Below are 6,731 nucleotides of genomic sequence, written 5' to 3' on the forward strand. Positions count from 1 at the left end.
AGATTTACAAGATGACCATAGCTTGCTTCAATACTAACAATCTCCGTGGGATCGACCCTTACTCACGTAAGGTATTACTTGGACGACCCAGTGCACTTGCTGGTTAGTTGTGTGAAGTTGTAGTGATCACAATTTCGCGCACCATTGACCATCCGTCTCAAGCAAACCATATTCAAGGGGAATAATAAAGCTTGAGTATAAGGAATTTACCCACATGAATGAAAGAATGGATGGTGGTGGCTTGGGGAGAGGTATCTCCAATGTGCTAGCAAGCTTTACTCCCTTGTGTTCTTCCTTGGTTGCCTCCACCTTTTCACAAACTTCTTCACTTTCAATCCTTTGTTCATCATTTTCATCTAGCTCTTCTCCATCACTCAAATCATAGATAGGAGGAAGAGAGAAATCTACTCCACATTGCTTTCTAATTCATTGGGAGAAGGTTCTTCAAATTCAAAGGATTCTTCACCAAGAATATTGGATGCATGGTCTTCATCACTAAGGGAACTCAATTCTTGCTTCATTCCCTCCAAGTCTTCATTCGAAATTTGTTTTGGAGGTTGTGCATGGTCCTCCGTAACATCAAACTCAATCTTTTTGGAGGAATTTTCTTCAACTCGAGGTTCCCATGGAGGTTCCGCATCTCCTAAGTCTTCAACCACTTCTTCCTTGTCTTCGATGATCATAGGCTTCTTGATGAGCGGATAATTTGTACGCTTTTTGGCATTGTTTTTAGTATGTTTTTGGTAGTTTTAGTTGAGTTTTTATTATATTTTTATTAGTTTTTAGTTAAAATTCACTTTTCTGGACTTTACTATGAGTTTGTGTGTTTTTCTGTGATTTCAGGTATTTTCTGGCTGAAATTGAGGGACCTGAGCAAAAATCTGATCCAGAGACTCAAAAGGACTGCAGATGCTGTTGGATTCTGACCTCCCTGTACTCGAAGTGGATTTTCTGGAGCTACAGAAGCCCAATTGGCGCGCTCTCAACGGCGTTGGAAAGTAGACATCCTGGGCTTTCCAGCAATATATAATAGTTCATACTTTGCCCAAGATTTGATGGCCTAAATCGGCGCTCAAAGTCACCTATAGAAATTCCAGCGTTAAACGCCGGAACTGGCATAAAATTTGGAGTTAAACGCCCAAACTGGCATGAGAGCTGGCGTTTAACTCCAGAAAAAGTCTCTACATGAAATTCCTTCATTGCTCAGCCCAAGCACACACCAAGTGGGCCCGGAAGTGGATTTTTATGTCATTTACTCATTTCTGTACACCTTAGGCTACTAGTTTTCTATAAGTAGGACCTTTTACTATTGTATTTTCATCTTTGGATTGGTTTTGATCCTTTGATCATCTTTGGACATCTAGTTCTTAGATCAGATCTTGGTTCTTCTGGTTCCCCCTCTGGGGCCGAAACCAATGATCACTCTTGTTCTTATGTATTTTCAACGGTGGAGTTTCTACACACCATAGATTAAGGTGTGGAGCTCTGCTGTACCTCGAGTATTAATGCAATTACTATTGTTCTTCCATTCAATTCCGCTTGTTCTTGTTCTAAGATATCACTTGTTCTTCAACTTGATGAATGTGATGATCCGTGACACTCATCATCATTCTCACCTATGAACAAGGTGACTGACAACCATTCTTGTTCTACAAGCATACGAGGCTCTAGTGAATATCTCTTGGATTCTTTAATCGGAATCTTCGTGGTATAGGGAGGACTTGATGGCGGCATTCAAGAGAATCCGGAAGGTCTAAACCTTGTCTGTGGTATTCTGAGTAGGATTCAATGATTGAATGACTGTGACGTGCTTCAAACCTGTAACCTACTGGGCGTTAGTGACAGACGCAAAAGAGTGATTCTATTCCGGTAGGGGAGGGAACCAAACCGGTGATTGGCAGTACTGTGACAGAGTGCGTGCATTAGCTTTCACTGCGAGGATGGAAGGTAGCTGCTGACAACAGTGAAACCCTACACGAGCTTGCCATGGAAAGGAGTAAGAAGGATTGGATGAAGGCAGTAGGAAAGCAGAGAGACGGAAGGGAAGGCATCTTCATACGCTTGTCTGAAGCTCTTACACCAATGATATACATAAGTATCTCTATCTTTATCTTTATATTATTTTCGTTCATCACCATATCCATTTGAGTCTGCCTGACTAAGATTTACAAGATGACAATAGCTTGCTTCATACCAACAATCTCCGTGGGATCGACCCTTACTCACATAAGGTATTACTTGGACGACCCAGTGCACTTGCTGGTTAGTTGTGTGAAGTTGTAGTGATCACAATTTCGCGCACCAAGTTTTTGGCGCCGTTGTCGGGGATTGTTCTTGTGTATGGACAACTGACGGTTCATCTTGTTGCTTAGATTAGGTATTATTTTTTTTTCAGAGTTCTTAAGAATGAATTCTAGTGTTTCAAGGTGATGTTCTTATCATCACCAAAGCTGATTGATCATCATCAATTTAGCTCTTGAATGCAATGTCCTGCTGAAGCTTAGCCGGCCATGTCTAATTCCTTTAGACTAAAGCTTTAGACTAACATTGCATGATTCCTGGAATTCTCATTAAGAATTTTGATACCTTTATTTTCCTTTTCACTTAATTTTCGAAAAAAAAAACCAAAAAAATTTACAAAATCATAAAAACCAAAAATATTTCTTGTTTGAGTCTAGTGTCTCATTTTAAGTTGGGTGTCAATTGCATGTTTTTGTTCTTCTTGCATTTTTCGAATTCATGCATGTGTCTTCATTAATCTTCAAGTTGTTCTTGATGATTTCCTTGTTTTGATCTTTGAATTCTATTGACTTGAGTGTTTTGTTGTTTCTCATATGCATTCTCATCTTGTTAGTGTCAGTAGTATACAAACTGCTAAGTTTGGTGTCTTGCATGCATTATTATTTGATTTTATTTGCATTTTGATTATTCGTTATTATTAAAAATCCAAAAATATTTTTAATTTGTGTCTTTTCAAATCAATAATACAGAGAATTGAAGATTCAGAACATACTGCAGAGGAATCACACAGAAAAAGCTGAGCATTCAAAAATGCCCAGTGAAGAAGACAGACTGGCGTTTAAACGCCAGCCAGGGTGCCTGGCTGGGCGTTTAACGCCCAAAAGGGTAGTGGTTTGGGCGTTAAACGCCAGAATGTGCACCATTCTGGGCGTTTAACGCCAGGATGGCAAAGGGGGAAGATTTTGTTTTCACAATCAATTTTTTTTTCAAGTTTTCAAAGTTTTTCAAAATCAAATCTTTTTCAAATCATATATTTTCAATCAAATGTTTTCAAAATCAATTTCTTTCCTTTTTCAAAGATACTTACTAACAATTAATGATTTGATTGAACATTTTTTGCCTTTTCTGTTAAGGAAGGTTTTATGTTTGAATCATATCTTTTCTTGTTAGGCAAGTCATTAATTTTTAAAATCACATCTTTTCAAATTGTTTTCAAATCATATCTTTTAAAATTGTTTTCAAATCATATCTTTTTAATCACATCTTTTTCAAAACAAGTTTTCAATCAAATCTTTTTAATTTCTAATTTCAAAATCTTTTTCAAAAATCACTTGATTTCTTTTTCACTCTTATTTTCGAAAATCAATTAAGTGTTTTTCAAAATGTTTTCAAAATCTTTTACTTAAATTTTCGAAAATTACTTCCCTTCTTCTCACATCCTTCTATTCATGGACTAACACTATTCTTTAATGCAAAATTTGAACTCCATCTTCTTTGATAAGTTCGAATTTTCTACCTCTGTCTTCCATTTTTCTTTTCCTCTGACACCTCAAGGAATCTCTATACTGTGACATAGAGGATTCCATATTTTCTTGTTCTCTTCTCTTTCATATGAGCAGGAACAAAGAGAAAGGCATTCTTGTTGAAGCTGACCCTGAACCTGAAAGGACCTTGAAGAGAAAGCTAAGAGAAGCCAAAACACAACTCTCTTTAGAGGACCTGACCGAATTCTTCAAAGAAGAAGAACACATGGTAGCCGAAAACAACAACAATGCCAACAATGCAAGGAAGGTGCTGGGTGACTTTACTGCACCTACTCCCAACTTCTATGGGAGAAGCATCTCTATCCCTGCCATTGGAGCAAACAACTTTGAGCTTAAGCCTCAATTAGTTTCTCTAATGCAACAAAATTGCAAGTTCCATGGACTTCCAATGGAAGATCCTCATCAGTTTTTAGCTGAGTCCTTGCAAATCTGTGACACAGTCAAGACTAATGGGGTTGACCCTGAGGTCTACAGACTGATGCTATTCCCTTTTGCTGTAAGAGACAGAGCTAGAATATGGTTGGACTCTCAACCTAAAGAAAGCCTGGACTCTTGGGAAAAGCTAGTCAATGCCTTCTTGGCAAAGTTCTTTCCACCTCAAAAATGGAGTAAGCTTAGAGTGGAAGTCCAAACCTTCAGACAGAAGGATGGAGAATCCCTCTATGAAGCTTGGGAAAGATACAAACAATTAATCAGAAAGTGTCCTTCTGACATGCTTTCTGAATGGAGCATCATAGGTATTTTCTATGATGGTCTCTCTGAACTACCCAAGATGTCTTTGGATAGCTCTGCTGGAGGATCTCTTCATTTGAAGAAGACGCCTACAGAGGCTCAAGAGCTAATTGAGATGGTTGCAAATAACCAATTCATGTACACTTCTGAAAGGAATCCTGTGAACAATGGGACTAGTCAGAAGAAAGGAGTTCTTGAGACTGATACTCTGAATGCCATACTGGCTCAGAACAAGATATTGACTCAACAAGTCAATTTGATTTCTCAAAGTCTGTCTGGAATGCAAAATGCACCAAGCAGTACTAAGGATGCTTCATCTGAGGAAGAAGCTTATGATCCTGAGAACCGTTCAATGGAAGAGGTGAATTACCTAGGAGATTCCTATGGAAACACCTATAATTCTTCATGGAGAAATCACCCAAATTTCTCATGGAAGAATCAAGAGAGACCTCAACAAGGTTTCAATAATAATAATGGTGGAAGAAACAGGTTTAGCAATAACAAGCCTTTTCCATCATCTTCTCAGCAACAGACAGAGAATGATAAGCAGAACCCCTCTGACTTAGCAACCATGGTCTCTGATCTAATCAAAACCACTCAAAGTTTCATGACTGAAACAAGGTCCTCCATTAGGAACTTGGAGGCACAAGTGGGTCAGCTGAGTAAGAAAGTTACTGAACTCCCTCCTAGTACTCTCCCAAGTAATACAGAAGAAAATCCAAAGGGAGAGTGCAAGGCCATCAACATGGCCGAATATGGAGAGGAAAGAGAGGAGGAGGACGCCACTGAGGAAGACCCCAATGGGCGTGCACCAATCTCCTCTGAGTTCCCCAATGAGGAACCATGGGAATCTGAGGCTCAACATGAGACCATAGAGATTCCATTGGACTTACTTCTGCCCTTCATGAGCTCTGATGAGTATTCTTCCTCTGAAGAGGATGAGTATGTCACTGAAGAGCAATTTGCTAAATACCTTGGAGCAATCATGAAGCTAAATGACAAGTTATTTGGAAATGAGACTTGGGAAGATGAACCTCCCTTGCTCACCAAAGAACTGGATGACTTGTCTAGGCAGAAATTGCCTCAAAAGAGACAAGATCCTGGGAAGTGCATGGATGAATCCATCATCCTTGGCAGACCCTTCCTAGCCACAGCAAAGGCTGTGATTGATGTTGATGGAGGTGAACTGATCATTCAAGTGAATGAAGAATCCTATGTGTTTAAGGCTCAAGGATATCCCTCTGTCACCATGGAGAGGAAGCTTGAAGAGCTTCCCTCAAATCAGAGACAAACAGAGCCCCCACAATCAAACTCTAAGTTTGGTGTTGGGAGGCCACAACCAAACTCTAAGTTTGGTGTTGAACCCCCACATTCAAACTCTAAGTTTGGTGTTGGGAGGTTCCAACATTGCTCTGATCATTTATGAGGCTCCATGAGAGTCCTCTGTCAAGCTAATGACATTAAAGAAGCGCTTGTTGGGAGGCAACCCAATGTTTTATAATTAACTATTTCCTTTTGATATTTTATCTTTTTTGTAGGTTGATGATCATAAGAAGTCACAAAAACAATGAAAAAAGCAAAAACAGAATGAAAAACAGGAAGAAAAACAGCACACCCTGGAGGAAGATGCTGCTGGCGTTTAAACGCCAATAGCCTAGCAGTTGGGCGTTTAACGCCCAGTCTGGCACCATTCTGGGCGTTTAACGCCAGAAAGGGGCACCAGACTGGCGTTAAACGCCAGAAAAGGGCTAGAACCTGGCGTTAAACGCCAGGAATGGGCACCAGCCCGGCGTTTAACGCCAGAATTGGCTCAAAACGTGATTTTTGATGCCATTTGGTGCAGGGATGACTTTTCCTTGACACCTAAGGATCTGTGGACCCCACAGGATCCCCATAAACCCCTCACCTATCAAATCCCATCTCTCTCTTTACCACTCACCTCCATTCCATTTCTTCTTCTTCTACTCTCTTCTTTCTTCTTTTGCTCGAGGACGAGCAAACCTTTTAAGTTTGGTGTGGTAAAAGCATTGCTTTTTGTTTTTCCATAACCATTTATGGCATCCAAAGCCGGTTCAACTGAGAAGGCATGACCTCAAGCCCATCACCAAGAGAAAGATGGAGCAAACAAGAGACCCCTCTCATCAAGAAATCCCTAAGATACCTCAAGGGATACACTTTCCTCCACAAGACTACTGGGAGCAAATCAACACCTCC

The 6,731-nt window shown here is 40.0% G+C and overlaps 1 non-coding gene across 1 annotated transcript; it reads right to left on the reverse strand.

The window, feature by feature from the left end:
* Positions 1-4,395: 4,395 nt before the first annotated feature.
* Positions 4,396-4,503, reverse strand: LOC130963798 (small nucleolar RNA R71). The gene has a single exon (XR_009079917.1). It is a non-coding gene; the product is annotated as a small nucleolar RNA R71 (small nucleolar RNA).
* Positions 4,504-6,731: the final 2,228 nt, after the last annotated feature.

This window comes from Arachis stenosperma, chromosome 2 (assembly GCF_014773155.1).
Source record: "Arachis stenosperma cultivar V10309 chromosome 2, arast.V10309.gnm1.PFL2, whole genome shotgun sequence".
In the NCBI taxonomy this organism is placed as follows: domain Eukaryota; kingdom Viridiplantae; phylum Streptophyta; class Magnoliopsida; order Fabales; family Fabaceae; genus Arachis; species Arachis stenosperma.